Genomic DNA, 20,429 nt, shown 5'->3' on the forward strand with positions numbered 1-20,429 from the left:
GGTGAGGCAGTGTACAGTCACCTCCGACACTTCACTCCTCTGATCGGCTACGATCGGCCAAGGACCTCTCTATGAGAGCTGAGGGTGGAATTTTCTGGTCCTCGGTAACTTAGGGAGACATGGCAAAAGGGATCCTCAATCAACGGCTCAGCCTTTGCTTTGTGGCCTGTCCATATATGTCTGTTCTCCAAATTACCTGCCGCTGCCCAGGTGTCAGCTGGTGAGATGGAATGACCTCGCAGGAAGCAAACTGGCAGATGATTTGCATAGGCAAACCCCCTCTCCCTCTTTCTTAGCCCTGCTTACTCCACAGTAGCAAGTATCTGGGGAAAATATAGTGGTCGAGGTGGGGTAGTAGTAACTAGTAAATCTGGGGTGCTTGGCAACTTGTGGGGAACAACTGCAGAGCTCAGCGCCCAGAACTTTGTGGCACAGGGAGGAGGTCTGTGGGATTTCAGTAACTTGGAGGCATGCAACCTGGTCGGGAGTGCTTCAGGTCTCCTTCCATGCACGTTCCAAGCAACTCAACAAAGCATCAACAGGCTGCCATACCAGCCACAGAGCCCCTTTCCACATAAAGAAAATATGGTATTCGGGGGCTATGTGTTTGCATGGCAAAGATTTTAGGCTTTTAATTGTTTTCTCTCTCTCTCTGTCTCTCTCTCTCCTCCCTCCCTCCCTCCTTCCCATCCCCCACAACCCCCGCTCCCTCTCCCTACCATTAATTTTAAGTGTTCCTGCACTGCATCACATTGTGACAATGGTATTTCACAATGGGACTGTTTGAAAGTTACAGAAATCAAAAAAGAAATCAACCAACTAAAAGCAGCCAAATCCGGAGTACACTGCTCAGCCCCAATTAAAGATTAAGGCCTAGAAGCAAGTAAAGCTGTAGTTCAGAGCGATGTTTGCAAATAGCACCTTAAAGCAGTTTACGCTGGAGTGCACAACAAGGGGGAAAGTGTTAATACTGAGTTTGGTAGAATGGGATAAAAAAACAAAAGCAGCGTGCCACTTCTAAAAGTACAAGTCAAGAAATTGAAGGGGATGGGGCTGTTCATTCAGTCAATAGGACTCACAAGTAAAAGGCTCCAGAGTCATTAGTGTTGAATTTGGCGCAAAATGTATTGTGTTGTCGTGTAAAATGAATGAACATACAATTTCAATCTTCATTAAAAAAGATGTATTCAAAAATAAAGACTTGCAGATTAAGAAAGTTTTTGTCCTGTCGTGTGCCAAAAATAGTGAATGCTTTACGAATGTGCGTGTCATCCTTTGAAGCAGGGTCAAATTCAATTTTCCCATTTTCATTCCAATATTAGTACATGGGTTGCTGAGGCACATAGGAATGGATCTGTTAAGAAATGAAACAAAAAGCCTGGAAAAATGTTGAAACAGGTAGGATTTGGACTTACAATAAACTGACTCACAGTCAGATGTGCTATCCCTTGACCCACTGACCCCCTTGCCTTTTGTGTAATCCTTTTCCTCTCAGCAGTGTTGTCCAAAGTTCCCTACTTAAAGAGACTTTCTTATACAAAAGATCCTAGACCTGTTTTTTATGGCCCACATGCCTCATATCCCGTTGCTCTTGATAAACCCACGTCATCTCCCACCAATACAATCTGTAAAATATTTCAAGGGCATAGCCAAGGAAATTAGACGTGGGCCGAAGGTTGAGCAATCCTTAAACCAGCAGCAAAATTAACATTGAAATCAGCCTCAGAATCTCTTAAAGGATGGGCCAACATTGGTTGCTTGCAGGGCGCAATCGGACAGCCTCTGGTGCTGACGCCTTAAGGCAAGCGCAAAGGGAGAGCCAACCAAACCATTGATTAGGACCTCTGGACTTTCTGCTCTTTGACATAAGGACATTTGATATGGCAAACGTTTGACCAAACACCATTTAGATGTCGGATGGTATGGAATTAAGCGGCAAACAGCAATACATCAGCATTCTTTGCTGCTTTATTGATCTGGTCCTAAAGGGTTTGGTTTAATGCCAATTATATTTAAAGATTCATGCTCAAGGGTGCTTGCAAATCGACACCCCCTCCCCATCACGATGGCTGGGTGATGCAAGCGTGAGAGCATCACAGCAGACCCATAGACATGAGAAACACTCTGTACCTCTGAGTGTATGTGGGCCCATGGCTGGATCAAGGACAAGGCAAGAACAGGAGATGGCTTAAGGTGTCAGCACCCAGGCTGCCCCTTTGCACGCTGCCAGCAACAGATGTTGGCCCATCCTTTAAGAGATTCTGAGGCTGATTTCAATGTTAACTTTGCTGCTGATTAAAGGATTGCTCAACCTTCGACCTGCGTCTAGTTTGCTTGGCTAAGCCCTGAAAATCTTTTACAGCTTGTATTGGTGGGAGATGATGTGAGTTTATCAAGAGCAACGGGATATGAGGCATGTGTGCCACAAAATGCAGGTCTAGGATCTTTTATTTGAAAGCCACTTTGGAAAACCCTACTGAGAACAAAAGGATTACACAAAAGGAAAGGGGATCAGTGGGTCAGGGGATAGCACATCTGACTGTGAGTCAGTTAATTGTAAGCCCAAATCCTACCCGTTTCGACATTTTTCCAGACTTTTTGTTTCATTTCTTAACAGATCCATTCCTATGTACCTCTGTGCTTTCAACAGAGTTTTCATTGTAATGGAGGGACATACAGTATGCCTTAAACATGCCTGGGCAGGGAAGACTATGTAAAAGCAAGAGTAGCAGACAGCTTAATAAATCATCAGCAGGACCCTCTAGACCTTCCCCAAAAAACATAACATGATTTCTATGCATGTATGTGCGTTGAACAGCGCAAGTAATTTGGTTAATGTCAGTGGATAAATGTGACTTTCGCACAGCGCAGAACAAAATCACTTGTACAGGCCCCTTCTGCAAAAGCATTACCGCTACAGAAAGCAGTGAAAAGGTGAGGCAGTGTGCAGTCCCCCCTGACCCTTCACAGCCCTGATCGGCCACGATCGGCCAAGGACCTCTCTATGAGAGCTGAGGGTGGAATTTTTCTGGACCTCAGTAACTTAGGGAGACATGGCTAAAGGGATCCTCAATCAACGGCCCAGCCTTTGCTCTGTGGCCTGTCCGGATATGTCTGTTCTCCAAATTACCTGCCGCTGCCCAGGTGTCAGCTGGTGAGATGGAATGACCTCCCAGGAAGCACACTGGCAGATAATTTGCATAGGCACACCCCCTCTCCCTCTCCTTAGCCCTGCTTGCTCCACAGTAGCAAGTATCTGGGGAAAATATAGTGGTCGAGGTGGGGTAGCAGTAACTAGCAACTCTGAGAAAGTAAATCTGGGACACTTGGCGACCTGTGGGCAACAACTGCAGAGCTCAGTGCCCAGGACTTTGTGGCACAGGGAGGAGGTCTGTGGGATTTCAGTAACTTGGAGACATGCAACCTGGTCGGGAGTGCTTCAGGTCTCCTTCCTTGCATGTTCCAAGCAACTCAACAAAGCATCAACAGGCTGAGATACCAACCACAGAGCCCCTTCCCACTTGATTAAAAGGCCAAAATCTTTTCCATGCAAATACATAGCCCCCAAATACCATATTTTCTTTGTTTTCTCTCTCTCTGTCTCTCTCTCCTCCCTCTCTCCCTCCCTCACTCACTCCTTCCCACCCTCTCTCTTCCCCCCTACCCCCCTCCCTCTCCCTACCATTAATTTTAGGTTTTCATGCACTGCAGCACATTGTCACAATGGTATTTCACAATGGGACTTTTTGAAAGTTACAGAAATCAAAAAAGAAATCAACCAACTAAACGCAGCCAAATCCGGAGTACACTGCTCAGCCCCAATTAAAGATTAAGGCCCTGAAGCAAGTAAAGCTGTGGTTCAGAGCGATGTTTGCAAACAGCACCTTAAAGCAGTTTACGCTGGAGTGCACAACAAGGAGGAAAGTGTTAATACTGAGTTTGGTAGAATGGGATAAAAAAACAAAAGCAGCGTGCCACTTCTAAAAGTACAAGTCAAGAAATTGAAGGGGACAGGGCTGTTCATTCAGTCAAGAGGACTCACAAGTAAAAGGCTCCTGAGGCATTAGTGTTGAATTTGGCGCAAAATGTATTGTGTTGTCGTGTAATATGAATGAACATAAAATGTCAATCTTCAATAAAAAAAGATATATTAAAAAATAAAGACTTGCAAATTAAGAAAGTTTCTGTCCAGACATGTGCCTAAAATAGTGAATGCTTTACGAATGTGCGTGTCATCCTTTAGAGCAGGGGCCAATTTAATTTTCCCATTATCATTCCAATATTAGTACATGTGTTGCAGAAGCAAGCGCAAAGGGAGAGTCAATCAAACCATTGATTAGGACCTCTGTCAAAGGTTTGCCATACCAAATGTCCTTATGTCAGAGGGCAGAAAGTCCAAACACCATTTAGATATCGGGTGATATGAAATGAAGAGGCAAACAACAATGAATAAGCATTCTTTGCTGCTGTATTGATCTGGTCCTAAAGGGTTTTAGTTTAATGCCAATTATATTTAAAGATATAAAGATTAATGCTCCAGGGTGCTTGCAAAATGACACCCTCTCCCCATCACAATGGCTGGCTGATGCAAGCCTGAGAGCATCACAACAGACCCATAGACATGAGAAAAACTCTGTACCTCTGAGTGTATGTGGGCCCATGGCTGTAACAAGGACAAGGCAAGAACAGGAGGTGGCTTAAAGCGTCAGCACCAGAGGCTGTCCGATTGAGCCCTGTAAGCAACAGATGTTGGACCATCCTTTAAAGGATTCTCAGGCTGATTTCAATTTTAACTTTGCAGCTGATTTAAGGATTGCTCAACCTTCGACCCACGTCTAGATTGCAAGGATAAGCCCTGGAAATCTTGTACAGCTTGTACTGGTGGGAGATGATGTGACTTTATCAACTGCAACGGGATATGAGGCATGTGTGCCACAAAAAGCAGGTCTAGGATTTTTTAAAAGAAAGCCGCTTTAAGAAGGGAACTTTGGGCAACCCCACTGAGAGCAAAAGTATGACACAAAAGGTAAGGGGTTCAGTGGGTCAAATGATAGCACATTTGACTGTGAGTCAGTTTATTGTAAGTCCAAATGCTACCTGCTTTGAAATTTTACAGGCTTTTTGTCTCATTTCTTAACAGATCCATTCCTATGTACCTCTGTGCTTTGAACAGAGTTTTCATTGTAAGGGAGGGACATACAGTATACCTTCCTGGGCAGGGAAGACTCTATGTAAAAGCAAGAGTAGCAGACAGCTTAAAAGAATCACCAGCAGGACCCTCTAGACCTTCCCCAAAAAACATAAAATGATTTCTCTGCATACATGTGCATTGAACAGCGCAAGTAGTTTGGTTAATGTCAGTGGATAAATGTCACTTTCCCACAGTGCAGAACAAAATCTCTTGTACAGGCCCCTTCTGCAAAAGCATTACCACTGTAGAAAGCAGGGCAGGTGAGGCAGTGTACAGTCACCTCCGACACTTCACTCCTCTGATCGGCTACGATCGGCCAAGGACCTCTCTATGAGAGCTGAGGGTGGAATTTTCTGGTCCTCGGTAACTTAGGGAGACATGGCAAAAGGGATCCTCAATCAACGGCTCAGCCTTTGCTTTGTGGCCTGTCCATATATGTCAGTTCTCCAAATTACCTGCCGCTGCCCAGGTGTCAGCTGGTGAGATGGAATGACCTCGCAGGAAGCAAACTGGCAGATGATTTGCATAGGCAAACCCCCTCTCCCTCTTTCTTAGCCCTGCTTACTCCACAGTAGCAAGTATCTGGGGAAAATATAGTGGTCGAGGTGGGGTAGTAGTAACTAGTAAATCTGGGGTGCTTGGCAACTTGTGGGGAACAACTGCAGAGCTCAGCGCCCAGAACTTTGTGGCACAGGGAGGAGGTCTGTGGGATTTCAGTAACCTGGAGGCATGCAACCTGGTCGGGAGTGCTTCAGGTCTCCTTCCATGCACGTTCCAAGCAACTCAACAAAGCATCAACAGGCTGCCATACCAGCCACAGAGCCCCTTTCCACATAAAGAAAATATGGTATTCGGGGGCTATGTGTTTGCATGGCAAAGATTTTAGGCTTTTAATTGTTTTCTCTCTCTCTGTCTCTCTCTCCTCCCTCCCTCCCTCCTTCCCATCCCCCACAACCCCCGCTCCCTCTCCCTCTCCCTACCATTAATTTTAAGTTTTCCTGCACTGCATCACATTGTGACAATGGTATTTCACAATGGGACTGTTTGAAAGTTACAGAAATCAAAAAAGAAATCAACCAACTAAAAGCAGCCAAATCCGGAGTACACTGCTCAGCCCCAATTAAAGATTAAGGCCTAGAAGCAAGTAAAGCTGTAGTTCAGAGCGATGTTTGCAAATAGCACCTTAAAGCAGTTTACGCTGGAGTGCACAACAAGGGGGAAAGTGTTAATACTGAGTTTGGTAGAATGGGATAAAAAAACAAAAGCAGCGTGCCACTTCTAAAAGTACAAGTCAAGAAATTGAAGGGGATGGGGCTGTTCATTCAGTCAATAGGACTCACAAGTAAAAGGCTCCAGAGTCATTAGTGTTGAATTTGGAGCAAAATGTATTGTGTTGTCGTGTAAAATGAATGAACATACAATTTCAATCTTCATTAAAAAAGATGTATTCAAAAATAAAGACTTGCAGATTAAGAAAGTTTCTGTCCTGTCGTGTGCCAAAAATAGTGAATGCTTTACGAATGTGCGTGTCATCCTTTGAAGCAGGGTCAAATTCAATTTTCCCATTTTCATTCCAATATTAGTACATGGGTTGCTGAGGCACATAGGAATGGATCTGTTAAGAAATGAAACAAAAAGCCTGGAAAAATGTTGAAACAAGTAGGATTTGGACTTACAATAAACTGACTCACAGTCAGATGTGCTATCCCTTGACCCACTGACCCCCTTGCCTTTTGTGTAATCCTTTTCCTCTCAGCAGTGTTGTCCAAAGTTCCCTACTTAAAGAGACTTTCTTATACAAAAGATCCTAGACCTGTTTTTTATGGCCCACATGCCTCATATCCCGTTGCTCTTGATAAACCCACGTCATCTCCCACCAATACAATCTGTAAAATATTTCAAGGGCATAGCCAAGGAAATTAGACGTGGGCCGAAGGTTGAGCAATCCTTAAACCAGCAGCAAAATTAACATTGAAATCAGCCTCAGAATCTCTTAAAGGATGGGCCAACATTGGTTGCTTGCAGGGCGCAATCGGACAGCCTCTGGTGCTGACGCCTTAAGGCAAGCGCAAAGGGAGAGCCAACCAAACCATTGATTAGGACCTCTGGACTTTCTGCTCTTTGACATAAGGACATTTGATATGGCAAACGTTTGACCAAACACCATTTAGATGTCGGATGGTATGGAATTAAGCGGCAAACAGCAATACATCAGCATTCTTTGCTGCTTTATTGATCTGGTCCTAAAGGGTTTGGTTTAATGCCAATTATATTTAAAGATTCATGCTCAAGGGTGCTTGCAAATCGACACCCCCTCCCCATCACGATGGCTGGGTGATGCAAGCGTGAGAGCATCACAGCAGACCCATAGACATGAGAAACACTCTGTACCTCTGAGTGTATGTGGGCCCATGGCTGGATCAAGGACAAGGCAAGAACAGGAGATGGCTTAAGGTGTCAGCACCCAGGCTGCCCCTTTGCACGCTGCCAGCAACAGATGTTGGCCCATCCTTTAAGAGATTCTGAGGCTGATTTCAATGTTAACTTTGCTGCTGATTAAAGGATTGCTCAACCTTCGACCTGCGTCTAGTTTGCTTGGCTAAGCCCTGAAAATCTTTTACAGCTTGTATTGGTGGGAGATGATGTGAGTTTATCAAGAGCAACGGGATATGAGGCATGTGTGCCACAAAATGCAGGTCTAGGATCTTTTATTTGAAAGCCACTTTGGAAAACCCTACTGAGAACAAAAGGATTACACAAAAGGAAAGGGGATCAGTGGGTCAGGGGATAGCACATCTGACTGTGAGTCAGTTAATTGTAAGCCCAAATCCTACCCGTTTCGACATTTTTCCAGACTTTTTGTTTCATTTCTTAACAGATCCATTCCTATGTACCTCTGTGCTTTCAACAGAGTTTTCATTGTAATGGAGGGACATACAGTATGCCTTAAACATGCCTGGGCAGGGAAGACTATGTAAAAGCAAGAGTAGCAGACAGCTTAATAAATCATCAGCAGGACCCTCTAGACCTTCCCCAAAAAACATAACATGATTTCTATGCATGTATGTGCGTTGAACAGCGCAAGTAATTTGGTTAATGTCAGTGGATAAATGTGACTTTCGCACAGCGCAGAACAAAATCACTTGTACAGGCCCCTTCTGCAAAAGCATTACCGCTACAGAAAGCAGTGAAAAGGTGAGGCAGTGTGCAGTCCCCCCTGACCCTTCACAGCCCTGATCGGCCACGATCGGCCAAGGACCTCTCTATGAGAGCTGAGGGTGGAATTTTTCTGGACCTCAGTAACTTAGGGAGACATGGCTAAAGGGATCCTCAATCAACGGCCCAGCCTTTGCTCTGTGGCCTGTCCGGATATGTCTGTTCTCCAAATTACCTGCCGCTGCCCAGGTGTCAGCTGGTGAGATGGAATGACCTCCCAGGAAGCACACTGGCAGATAATTTGCATAGGCACACCCCCTCTCCCTCTCCTTAGCCCTGCTTGCTCCACAGTAGCAAGTATCTGGGGAAAATATAGTGGTCGAGGTGGGGTAGCAGTAACTAGCAACTCTGAGAAAGTAAATCTGGGACACTTGGCGACCTGTGGGCAACAACTGCAGAGCTCAGTGCCCAGGACTTTGTGGCACAGGGAGGAGGTCTGTGGGATTTCAGTAACTTGGAGACATGCAACCTGGTCGGGAGTGCTTCAGGTCTCCTTCCTTGCATGTTCCAAGCAACTCAACAAAGCATCAACAGGCTGAGATACCAACCACAGAGCCCCTTCCCACTTGATTAAAAGGCCAAAATCTTTTCCATGCAAATACATAGCCCCCAAATACCATATTTTCTTTGTTTTCTCTCTCTCTGTCTCTCTCTCCTCCCTCTCTCCCTCCCTCACTCACTCCTTCCCACCCTCCCGCCCTCTCTCTTCCCCCCTACCCCCCCTCCCTCTCCCTACCATTAATTTTAGGTTTTCATGCACTGCAGCACATTGTCACAATGGTATTTCACAATGGGACTTTTTGAAAGTTACAGAAATCAAAAAAGAAATCAACCAACTAAAAGCAGCCAAATCCGGAGTACACTGCTCAGCCCCAATTAAAGATTAAGGCCCTGAAGCAAGTAAAGCTGTGGTTCAGAGCGATGTTTGCAAACAGCACCTTAAAGCAGTTTACGCTGGAGTGCACAACAAGGAGGAAAGTGATAATACTGAGTTTGGTAGAATGGGATAAAAAAAAAAAAAAAAGAAGCGTGCCACTTCTAAAAGTACAAGTCAAGAAACTGAAGGGGACAGGGCTGTTCATTCAGTCAAGAGGACTCACAAGTAAAAGGCTCCTGAGGCATTAGTGTTGAATTTGGCGCAAAATGTATTGTGTTGTCGTGTAATATGAATGAACATAAAATGTCAATCTTCAATAAAAAAAGATATATTAAAAAATAAAGACTTGCAAATTAAGAAAGTTTCTGTCCAGACATGTGCCTAAAATAGTGAATGCTTTACGAATGTGCGTGTCATCCTTTAGAGCAGGGGCCAATTTAATTTTCCCATTATCATTCCAATATTAGTACATGTGTTGCAGAAGCAAGCGCAAAGGGAGAGTCAATCAAACCATTGATTAGGACCTCTGGTCAAAGGTTTGCCATACCAAATGTCCTTATGTCAGAGGGCAGAAAGTCCAAACACCATTTAGATATCGGGTGATATGAAATGAAGAGGCAAACAACAATGAATAAGCATTCTTTGCTGCTGTATTGATCTGGTCCTAAAGGGTTTTAGTTTAATGCCAATTATATTTAAAGATATAAAGATTAATGCTCCAGGGTGCTTGCAAAATGACACCCCCTCCCCATCACAATGGCTGGCTGATGCAAGCCTGAGAGCATCACAACAGACCCATAGACATGAGAAAAACTCTGTACCTCTGAGTGTATGTGGGCCCATGGCTGTAACAAGGACAAGGCAAGAACAGGAGGTGGCTTAAAGCGTCAGCACCAGAGGCTGTCCGATTGAGCCCTGTAAGCAACAGATGTTGGACCATCCTTTAAAGGATTCTCAGGCTGATTTCAATTTTAACTTTGCAGCTGATTTAAGGATTGCTCAACCTTCGACCCACGTCTAGATTGCAAGGATAAGCCCTGGAAATCTTGTACAGCTTGTACTGGTGGGAGATGATGTGACTTTATCAACTGCAACGGGATATGAGGCATGTGTGCCACAAAAAGCAGGTCTAGGATTTTTTAAAAGAAAGCCGCTTTAAGAAGGGAACTTTGGGCAACCCCACTGAGAGCAAAAGTATGACACAAAAGGTAAGGGGTTCAGTGGGTCAAATGATAGCACATTTGACTGTGAGTCAGTTTATTGTAAGTCCAAATGCTACCTGCTTTGAAATTTTCCAGGCTTTTTGTCTCACTTCTTAACAGATCCATTCCTATGTACCTCTGTGCTTTGAACAGAGTTTTCATTGTAAGGGAGGGACATACAGTATACCTTCCTGGGCAGGGAAGACTCTATGTAAAAGCAAGAGTAGCAGACAGCTTAAAAGAATCACCAGCAGGACCCTCTAGACCTTCCCCAAAAAACATAAAATGATTTCTCTGCATACATGTGCATTGAACAGCGCAAGTAGTTTGGTTAATGTCAGTGGATAAATGTCACTTTCCCACAGTGCAGAACAAAATCTCTTGTACAGGCCCCTTCTGCAAAAGCATTACCACTGTAGAAAGCAGGGCAGGTGAGGCAGTGTACAGTCACCTCCGACACTTCACTCCTCTGATCGGCTACGATCGGCCAAGGACCTCTCTATGAGAGCTGAGGGTGGAATTTTCTGGTCCTCGGTAACTTAGGGAGACATGGCAAAAGGGATCCTCAATCAACGGCTCAGCCTTTGCTTTGTGGCCTGTCCATATATGTCTGTTCTCCAAATTACCTGCCGCTGCCCAGGTGTCAGCTGGTGAGATGGAATGACCTCGCAGGAAGCAAACTGGCAGATGATTTGCATAGGCAAACCCCCTCTCCCTCTTTCTTAGCCCTGCTTACTCCACAGTAGCAAGTATCTGGGGAAAATATAGTGGTCGAGGTGGGGTAGTAGTAACTAGTAAATCTGGGGTGCTTGGCAACTTGTGGGGAACAACTGCAGAGCTCAGCGCCCAGAACTTTGTGGCACAGGGAGGAGGTCTGTGGGATTTCAGTAACTTGGAGGCATGCAACCTGGTCGGGAGTGCTTCAGGTCTCCTTCCATGCACGTTCCAAGCAACTCAACAAAGCATCAACAGGCTGCCATACCAGCCACAGAGCCCCTTTCCACATAAAGAAAATATGGTATTCGGGGGCTATGTGTTTGCATGGCAAAGATTTTAGGCTTTTAATTGTTTTCTCTCTCTCTCTGTCTCTCTCTCTCCTCCCTCCCTCCCTCCTTCCCATCCCCCACAACCCCCGCTCCCTCTCCCTACCATTAATTTTAAGTGTTCCTGCACTGCATCACATTGTGACAATGGTATTTCACAATGGGACTGTTTGAAAGTTACAGAAATCAAAAAAGAAATCAACCAACTAAAAGCAGCCAAATCCGGAGTACACTGCTCAGCCCCAATTAAAGATTAAGGCCTAGAAGCAAGTAAAGCTGTAGTTCAGAGCGATGTTTGCAAATAGCACCTTAAAGCAGTTTACGCTGGAGTGCACAACAAGGGGGAAAGTGTTAATACTGAGTTTGGTAGAATGGGATAAAAAAACAAAAGCAGCGTGCCACTTCTAAAAGTACAAGTCAAGAAATTGAAGGGGATGGGGCTGTTCATTCAGTCAATAGGACTCACAAGTAAAAGGCTCCAGAGTCATTAGTGTTGAATTTGGCGCAAAATGTATTGTGTTGTCGTGTAAAATGAATGAACATACAATTTCAATCTTCATTAAAAAAGATGTATTCAAAAATAAAGACTTGCAGATTAAGAAAGTTTTTGTCCTGTCGTGTGCCAAAAATAGTGAATGCTTTACGAATGTGCGTGTCATCCTTTGAAGCAGGGTCAAATTCAATTTTCCCATTTTCATTCCAATATTAGTACATGGGTTGCTGAGGCACATAGGAATGGATCTGTTAAGAAATGAAACAAAAAGCCTGGAAAAATGTTGAAACAGGTAGGATTTGGACTTACAATAAACTGACTCACAGTCAGATGTGCTATCCCTTGACCCACTGACCCCCTTGCCTTTTGTGTAATCCTTTTCCTCTCAGCAGTGTTGTCCAAAGTTCCCTACTTAAAGAGACTTTCTTATACAAAAGATCCTAGACCTGTTTTTTATGGCCCACATGCCTCATATCCCGTTGCTCTTGATAAACCCACGTCATCTCCCACCAATACAATCTGTAAAATATTTCAAGGGCATAGCCAAGGAAATTAGACGTGGGCCGAAGGTTGAGCAATCCTTAAACCAGCAGCAAAATTAACATTGAAATCAGCCTCAGAATCTCTTAAAGGATGGGCCAACATTGGTTGCTTGCAGGGCGCAATCGGACAGCCTCTGGTGCTGACGCCTTAAGGCAAGCGCAAAGGGAGAGCCAACCAAACCATTGATTAGGACCTCTGGACTTTCTGCTCTTTGACATAAGGACATTTGATATGGCAAACGTTTGACCAAACACCATTTAGATGTCGGATGGTATGGAATTAAGCGGCAAACAGCAATACATCAGCATTCTTTGCTGCTTTATTGATCTGGTCCTAAAGGGTTTGGTTTAATGCCAATTATATTTAAAGATTCATGCTCAAGGGTGCTTGCAAATCGACACCCCCTCCCCATCACGATGGCTGGGTGATGCAAGCGTGAGAGCATCACAGCAGACCCATAGACATGAGAAACACTCTGTACCTCTGAGTGTATGTGGGCCCATGGCTGGATCAAGGACAAGGCAAGAACAGGAGATGGCTTAAGGTGTCAGCACCCAGGCTGCCCCTTTGCACGCTGCCAGCAACAGATGTTGGCCCATCCTTTAAGAGATTCTGAGGCTGATTTCAATGTTAACTTTGCTGCTGATTAAAGGATTGCTCAACCTTCGACCTGCGTCTAGTTTGCTTGGCTAAGCCCTGAAAATCTTTTACAGCTTGTATTGGTGGGAGATGATGTGAGTTTATCAAGAGCAACGGGATATGAGGCATGTGTGCCACAAAATGCAGGTCTAGGATCTTTTATTTGAAAGCCACTTTGGAAAACCCTACTGAGAACAAAAGGATTACACAAAAGGAAAGGGGATCAGTGGGTCAGGGGATAGCACATCTGACTGTGAGTCAGTTAATTGTAAGCCCAAATCCTACCCGTTTCGACATTTTTCCAGACTTTTTGTTTCATTTCTTAACAGATCCATTCCTATGTACCTCTGTGCTTTCAACAGAGTTTTCATTGTAATGGAGGGACATACAGTATGCCTTAAACATGCCTGGGCAGGGAAGACTATGTAAAAGCAAGAGTAGCAGACAGCTTAATAAATCATCAGCAGGACCCTCTAGACCTTCCCCAAAAAACATAACATGATTTCTATGCATGTATGTGCGTTGAACAGCGCAAGTAATTTGGTTAATGTCAGTGGATAAATGTGACTTTCGCACAGCGCAGAACAAAATCACTTGTACAGGCCCCTTCTGCAAAAGCATTACCGCTACAGAAAGCAGTGAAAAGGTGAGGCAGTGTGCAGTCCCCCCTGACCCTTCACAGCCCTGATCGGCCACGATCGGCCAAGGACCTCTCTATGAGAGCTGAGGGTGGAATTTTTCTGGACCTCAGTAGCTTAGGGAGACATGGCTAAAGGGATCCTCAATCAACGGCCCAGCCTTTGCTCTGTGGCCTGTCCGGATATGTCTGTTCTCCAAATTACCTGCCGCTGCCCAGGTGTCAGCTGGTGAGATGGAATGACCTCCCAGGAAGCACACTGGCAGATAATTTGCATAGGCACACCCCCTCTCCCTCTCCTTAGCCCTGCTTGCTCCACAGTAGCAAGTATCTGGGGAAAATATAGTGGTCGAGGTGGGGTAGCAGTAACTAGCAACTCTGAGAAAGTAAATCTGGGACACTTGGCGACCTGTGGGCAACAACTGCAGAGCTCAGTGCCCAGGACTTTGTGGCACAGGGAGGAGGTCTGTGGGATTTCAGTAACTTGGAGACATGCAACCTGGTCGGGAGTGCTTCAGGTCTCCTTCCTTGCATGTTCCAAGCAACTCAACAAAGCATCAACAGGCTGAGATACCAACCACAGAGCCCCTTCCCACTTGATTAAAAGGCCAAAATCTTTTCCATGCAAATACATAGCCCCCAAATACCATATTTTCTTTGTTTTCTCTCTCTCTGTCTCTCTCTCCTCCCTCTCTCCCTCCCTCACTCACTCCTTCCCACCCTCCCGCCCTCTCTCTTCCCCCCTACCCCCCCTCCCTCTCCCTACCATTAATTTTAGGTTTTCATGCACTGCAGCACATTGTCACAATGGTATTTCACAATGGGACTTTTTGAAAGTTACAGAAATCAAAAAAGAAATCAACCAACTAAAAGCAGCCAAATCCGGAGTACACTGCTCAGCCCCAATTAAAGATTAAGGCCCTGAAGCAAGTAAAGCTGTGGTTCAGAGCGATGTTTGCAAACAGCACCTTAAAGCAGTTTACGCTGGAGTGCACAACAAGGAGGAAAGTGATAATACTGAGTTTGGTAGAATGGGATAAAAAAAAAAAAAAAAGAAGCGTGCCACTTCTAAAAGTACAAGTCAAGAAACTGAAGGGGACAGGGCTGTTCATTCAGTCAAGAGGACTCACAAGTAAAAGGCTCCTGAGGCATTAGTGTTGAATTTGGCGCAAAATGTATTGTGTTGTCGTGTAATATGAATGAACATAAAATGTCAATCTTCAATAAAAAAAGATATATTAAAAAATAAAGACTTGCAAATTAAGAAAGTTTCTGTCCAGACATGTGCCTAAAATAGTGAATGCTTTACGAATGTGCGTGTCATCCTTTAGAGCAGGGGCCAATTTAATTTTCCCATTATCATTCCAATATTAGTACATGTGTTGCAGAAGCAAGCGCAAAGGGAGAGTCAATCAAACCATTGATTAGGACCTCTGGTCAAAGGTTTGCCATACCAAATGTCCTTATGTCAGAGGGCAGAAAGTCCAAACACCATTTAGATATCGGGTGATATGAAATGAAGAGGCAAACAACAATGAATAAGCATTCTTTGCTGCTGTATTGATCTGGTCCTAAAGGGTTTTAGTTTAATGCCAATTATATTTAAAGATATAAAGATTAATGCTCCAGGGTGCTTGCAAAATGACACCCCCTCCCCATCACAATGGCTGGCTGATGCAAGCCTGAGAGCATCACAACAGACCCATAGACATGAGAAAAACTCTGTACCTCTGAGTGTATGTGGGCCCATGGCTGTAACAAGGACAAGGCAAGAACAGGAGGTGGCTTAAAGCGTCAGCACCAGAGGCTGTCCGATTGAGCCCTGTAAGCAACAGATGTTGGACCATCCTTTAAAGGATTCTCAGGCTGATTTCAATTTTAACTTTGCAGCTGATTTAAGGATTGCTCAACCTTCGACCCACGTCTAGATTGCAAGGATAAGCCCTGGAAATCTTGTACAGCTTGTACTGGTGGGAGATGATGTGACTTTATCAACTGCAACGGGATATGAGGCATGTGTGCCACAAAAAGCAGGTCTAGGATTTTTTAAAAGAAAGCCGCTTTAAGAAGGGAACTTTGGGCAACCCCACTGAGAGCAAAAGTATGACACAAAAGGTAAGGGGTTCAGTGGGTCAAATGATAGCACATTTGACTGTGAGTCAGTTTATTGTAAGTCCAAATGCTACCTGCTTTGAAATTTTCCAGGCTTTTTGTCTCACTTCTTAACAGATCCATTCCTATGTACCTCTGTGCTTTGAACAGAGTTTTCATTGTAAGGGAGGGACATACAGTATACCTTCCTGGGCAGGGAAGACTCTATGTAAAAGCAAGAGTAGCAGACAGCTTAAAAGAATCACCAGCAGGACCCTCTAGACCTTCCCCAAAAAACATAAAATGATTTCTCTGCATACATGTGCATTGAACAGCGCAAGTAGTTTGGTTAATGTCAGTGGATAAATGTCACTTTCCCACAGTGCAGAACAAAATCTCTTGTACAGGCCCCTTCTGCAAAAGCATTACCACTGTAGAAAGCAGGGCAGGTGAGGCAGTGTACAGTCACCTCCGACACTTCACTCCTCTGATCGGCTACGATCGGCCAAGGACCTCTCTATGAGAGCTGAGGGTGGAATTTTCTGGTCCTCGGTAACTTAGGGAGACATGGCAAAAGGGATCCTCAATCAACGGCTCAGCCTTTGCTTTGTGGCCTGTCCATATATGTCTGTTCTCCAAATTACCTGCCGCTGCCCAGGTGTCAGCTGGTGAGATGGAATGACCTCGCAGGAAGCAAACTGGCAGATGATTTGCATAGGCAAACCCCCTCTCCCTCTTTCTTAGCCCTGCTTACTCCACAGTAGCAAGTATCTGGGGAAAATATAGTGGTCGAGGTGGGGTAGTAGTAACTAGTAAATCTGGGGTGCTTGGCAACTTGTGGGGAACAACTGCAGAGCTCAGCGCCCAGAACTTTGTGGCACAGGGAGGAGGTCTGTGGGATTTCAGTAACTTGGAGGCATGCAACCTGGTCGGGAGTGCTTCAGGTCTCCTTCCATGCACGTTCCAAGCAACTCAACAAAGCATCAACAGGCTGCCATACCAGCCACAGAGCCCCTTTCCACATAAAGAAAATATGGTATTCGGGGGCTATGTGTTTGCATGGCAAAGATTTTAGGCTTTTAATTGTTTTCTCTCTCTCTCTGTCTCTCTCTCTCCTCCCTCCCTCCCTCCTTCCCATCCCCCACAACCCCCGCTCCCTCTCCCTACCATTAATTTTAAGTGTTCCTGCACTGCATCACATTGTGACAATGGTATTTCACAATGGGACTGTTTGAAAGTTACAGAAATCAAAAAAGAAATCAACCAACTAAAAGCAGCCAAATCCGGAGTACACTGCTCAGCCCCAATTAAAGATTAAGGCCTAGAAGCAAGTAAAGCTGTAGTTCAGAGCGATGTTTGCAAATAGCACCTTAAAGCAGTTTACGCTGGAGTGCACAACAAGGGGGAAAGTGTTAATACTGAGTTTGGTAGAATGGGATAAAAAAACAAAAGCAGCGTGCCACTTCTAAAAGTACAAGTCAAGAAATTGAAGGGGATGGGGCTGTTCATTCAGTCAATAGGACTCACAAGTAAAAGGCTCCAGAGTCATTAGTGTTGAATTTGGCGCAAAATGTATTGTGTTGTCGTGTAAAATGAATGAACATACAATTTCAATCTTCATTAAAAAAGATGTATTCAAAAATAAAGACTTGCAGATTAAGAAAGTTTTTGTCCTGTCGTGTGCCAAAAATAGTGAATGCTTTACGAATGTGCGTGTCATCCTTTGAAGCAGGGTCAAATTCAATTTTCCCATTTTCATTCCAATATTAGTACATGGGTTGCTGAGGCACATAGGAATGGATCTGTTAAGAAATGAAACAAAAAGCCTGGAAAAATGTTGAAACAGGTAGGATTTGGACTTACAATAAACTGACTCACAGTCAGATGTGCTATCCCTTGGCCCACTGACCCCCTTGCCTTTTGTGTAATCCTTTTCCTCTCAGCAGTGTTGTCCAAAGTTCCCTACTTAAAGAGACTTTCTTATACAAAAGATCCTAGACCTGTTTTTTATGGCCCACATGCCTCATATCCCGTTGCTCTTGATAAACCCACGTCATCTCCCACCAATACAATCTGTAAAATATTTCAAGGGCATAGCCAAGGAAATTAGACGTGGGCCGAAGGTTGAGCAATCCTTAAACCAGCAGCAAAATTAACATTGAAATCAGCCTCAGAATCTCTTAAAGGATGGGCCAACATTGGTTGCTTGCAGGGCGCAATCGGACAGCCTCTGGTGCTGACGCCTTAAGGCAAGCGCAAAGGGAGAGCCAACCAAACCATTGATTAGGACCTCTGGACTTTCTGCTCTTTGACATAAGGACATTTGATATGGCAAACGTTTGACCAAACACCATTTAGATGTCGGATGGTATGGAATTAAGCGGCAAACAGCAATACATCAGCATTCTTTGCTGCTTTATTGATCTGGTCCTAAAGGGTTTGGTTTAATGCCAATTATATTTAAAGATTCATGCTCAAGGGTGCTTGCAAATCGACACCCCCTCCCCATCACGATGGCTGGGTGATGCAAGCGTGAGAGCATCACAGCAGACCCATAGACATGAGAAACACTCTGTACCTCTGAGTGTATGTGGGCCCATGGCTGGATCAAGGACAAGGCAAGAACAGGAGATGGCTTAAGGTGTCAGCACCCAGGCTGCCCCTTTGCACGCTGCCAGCAACAGATGTTGGCCCATCCTTTAAGAGATTCTGAGGCTGATTTCAATGTTAACTTTGCTGCTGATTAAAGGATTGCTCAACCTTCGACCTGCGTCTAGTTTGCTTGGCTAAGCCCTGAAAATCTTTTACAGCTTGTATTGGTGGGAGATGTGAGTTTATCAAGAGCAACGGGATATGAGGCATGTGTGCCACAAAATGCAGGTCTAGGATCTTTTATTTGAAAGCCACTTTGGAAAACCCTACTGAGAACAAAAGGATTACACAAAAGGAAAGGGGATCAGTGGGTCAGGGGATAGCACATCTGACTGTGAGTCAGTTAATTGTAAGCCCAAATCCTACCCGTTTCGACATTTTTCCAGACTTTTTGTTTCATTTCTTAACAGATCCATTCCTATGTACCTCTGTGCTTTCAACAGAGTTTTCATTGTAATGGAGGGACATACAGTATGCCTTAAACATGCCTGGGCAGGGAAGACTATGTAAAAGCAAGAGTAGCAGACAGCTTAATAAATCATCAGCAGGACCCTCTAGACCTTCCCCAAAAAACATAACATGATTTCTATGCATGTATGTGCGTTGAACAGCGCAAGTAATTTGGTTAATGTCAGTGGATAAATGTGACTTTCGCACAGCGCAGAACAAAATCACTTGTACAGGCCCCTTCTGCAAAAGCATTACCGCTACAGAAAGCAGTGAAAAGGTGAGGCAGTGTGCAGTCCCCCCTGACCCTTCACAGCCCTGATCGGCCACGATCGGCCAAGGACCTCTCTATGAGAGCTGAGGGTGGAATTTTTCTGGACCTCAGTAACTTAGGGAGACATGGCTAAAGGGATCCTCAATCAACGGCCCAGCCTTTGCTCTGTGGCCTGTCCGGATATGTCTGTTCTCCAAATTACCTGCCGCTGCCCAGGTGTCAGCTGGTGAGATGGAATGACCTCCCAGGAAGCACACTGGCAGATAATTTGCATAGGCACACCCCCTCTCCCTCTCCTTAGCCCTGCTTGCTCCACAGTAGCAAGTATCTGGGGAAAATATAGTGGTCGAGGTGGGGTAGCAGTAACTAGCAACTCTGAGAAAGTAAATCTGGGACACTTGGCGACCTGTGGGCAACAACTGCAGAGCTCAGTGCCCAGGACTTTGTGGCACAGGGAGGAGGTCTGTGGGATTTCAGTAACTTGGAGACATGCAACCTGGTCGGGAGTGCTTCAGGTCTCCTTCCTTGCATGTTCCAAGCAACTCAACAAAGCATCAACAGGCTGAGATACCAACCACAGAGCCCCTTCCCACTTGATTAAAAGGCCAAAATCTTTTCCATGCAAATACATAGCCCCCAAATACCATATTTTCTTTGTTTTCTCTCTCTCTGTCTCTCTCTCCTCCCTCTCTCCCTCCCTCACTCACTCCTTCCCACCCTCCCGCCCTCTCTCTTCCCCCCTACCCCCCCTCCCTCTCCCTACCATTAATTTTAGGTTTTCATGCACTGCAGCACATTGTCACAATGGTATTTCACAATGGGACTTTTTGAAAGTTACAGAAATCAAAAAAGAAATCAACCAACTAAAAGCAGCCAAATCCGGAGTACACTGCTCAGCCCCAATTAAAGATTAAGGCCCTGAAGCAAGTAAAGCTGTGGTTCAGAGCGATGTTTGCAAACAGCACCTTAAAGCAGTTTACGCTGGAGTGCACAACAAGGAGGAAAGTGATAATACTGAGTTTGGTAGAATGGGATAAAAAATAAAAAAAAAGAAGCGTGCCACTTCTAAAAGTACAAGTCAAGAAACTGAAGGGGACAGGGCTGTTCATTCAGTCAAGAGGACT

General features: G+C 44.8%; 3 non-coding genes across 3 annotated transcripts; all 3 read right to left on the reverse strand.

The window, feature by feature from the left end:
- Positions 1-4,201: 4,201 nt before the first annotated feature.
- On the reverse strand, positions 4,202-4,308 carry LOC138568049 (U6 spliceosomal RNA). Its single transcript, XR_011302422.1, has one exon. It is a non-coding gene; the product is annotated as a U6 spliceosomal RNA (small nuclear RNA).
- A 5,358-nt stretch (positions 4,309-9,666) lies between these two features.
- Positions 9,667-9,773, reverse strand: LOC138568050 (U6 spliceosomal RNA). Its single transcript, XR_011302423.1, has one exon. It is a non-coding gene; the product is annotated as a U6 spliceosomal RNA (small nuclear RNA).
- Positions 9,774-15,130: 5,357 nt separating this feature from the next.
- LOC138568051 (U6 spliceosomal RNA) lies at positions 15,131-15,237 on the reverse strand. The gene has a single exon (XR_011302424.1). It is a non-coding gene; the product is annotated as a U6 spliceosomal RNA (small nuclear RNA).
- Between the last annotated feature and the right edge of the window lie 5,192 nt (positions 15,238-20,429).

The sequence above is a fragment of the Ambystoma mexicanum genome, chromosome 2p (assembly GCF_040938575.1).
Source record: "Ambystoma mexicanum isolate Mex_15411 chromosome 2p, UKY_AmexF1_1, whole genome shotgun sequence".
NCBI classification, from domain to species: Eukaryota; Metazoa; Chordata; class Amphibia; order Caudata; family Ambystomatidae; genus Ambystoma; species Ambystoma mexicanum.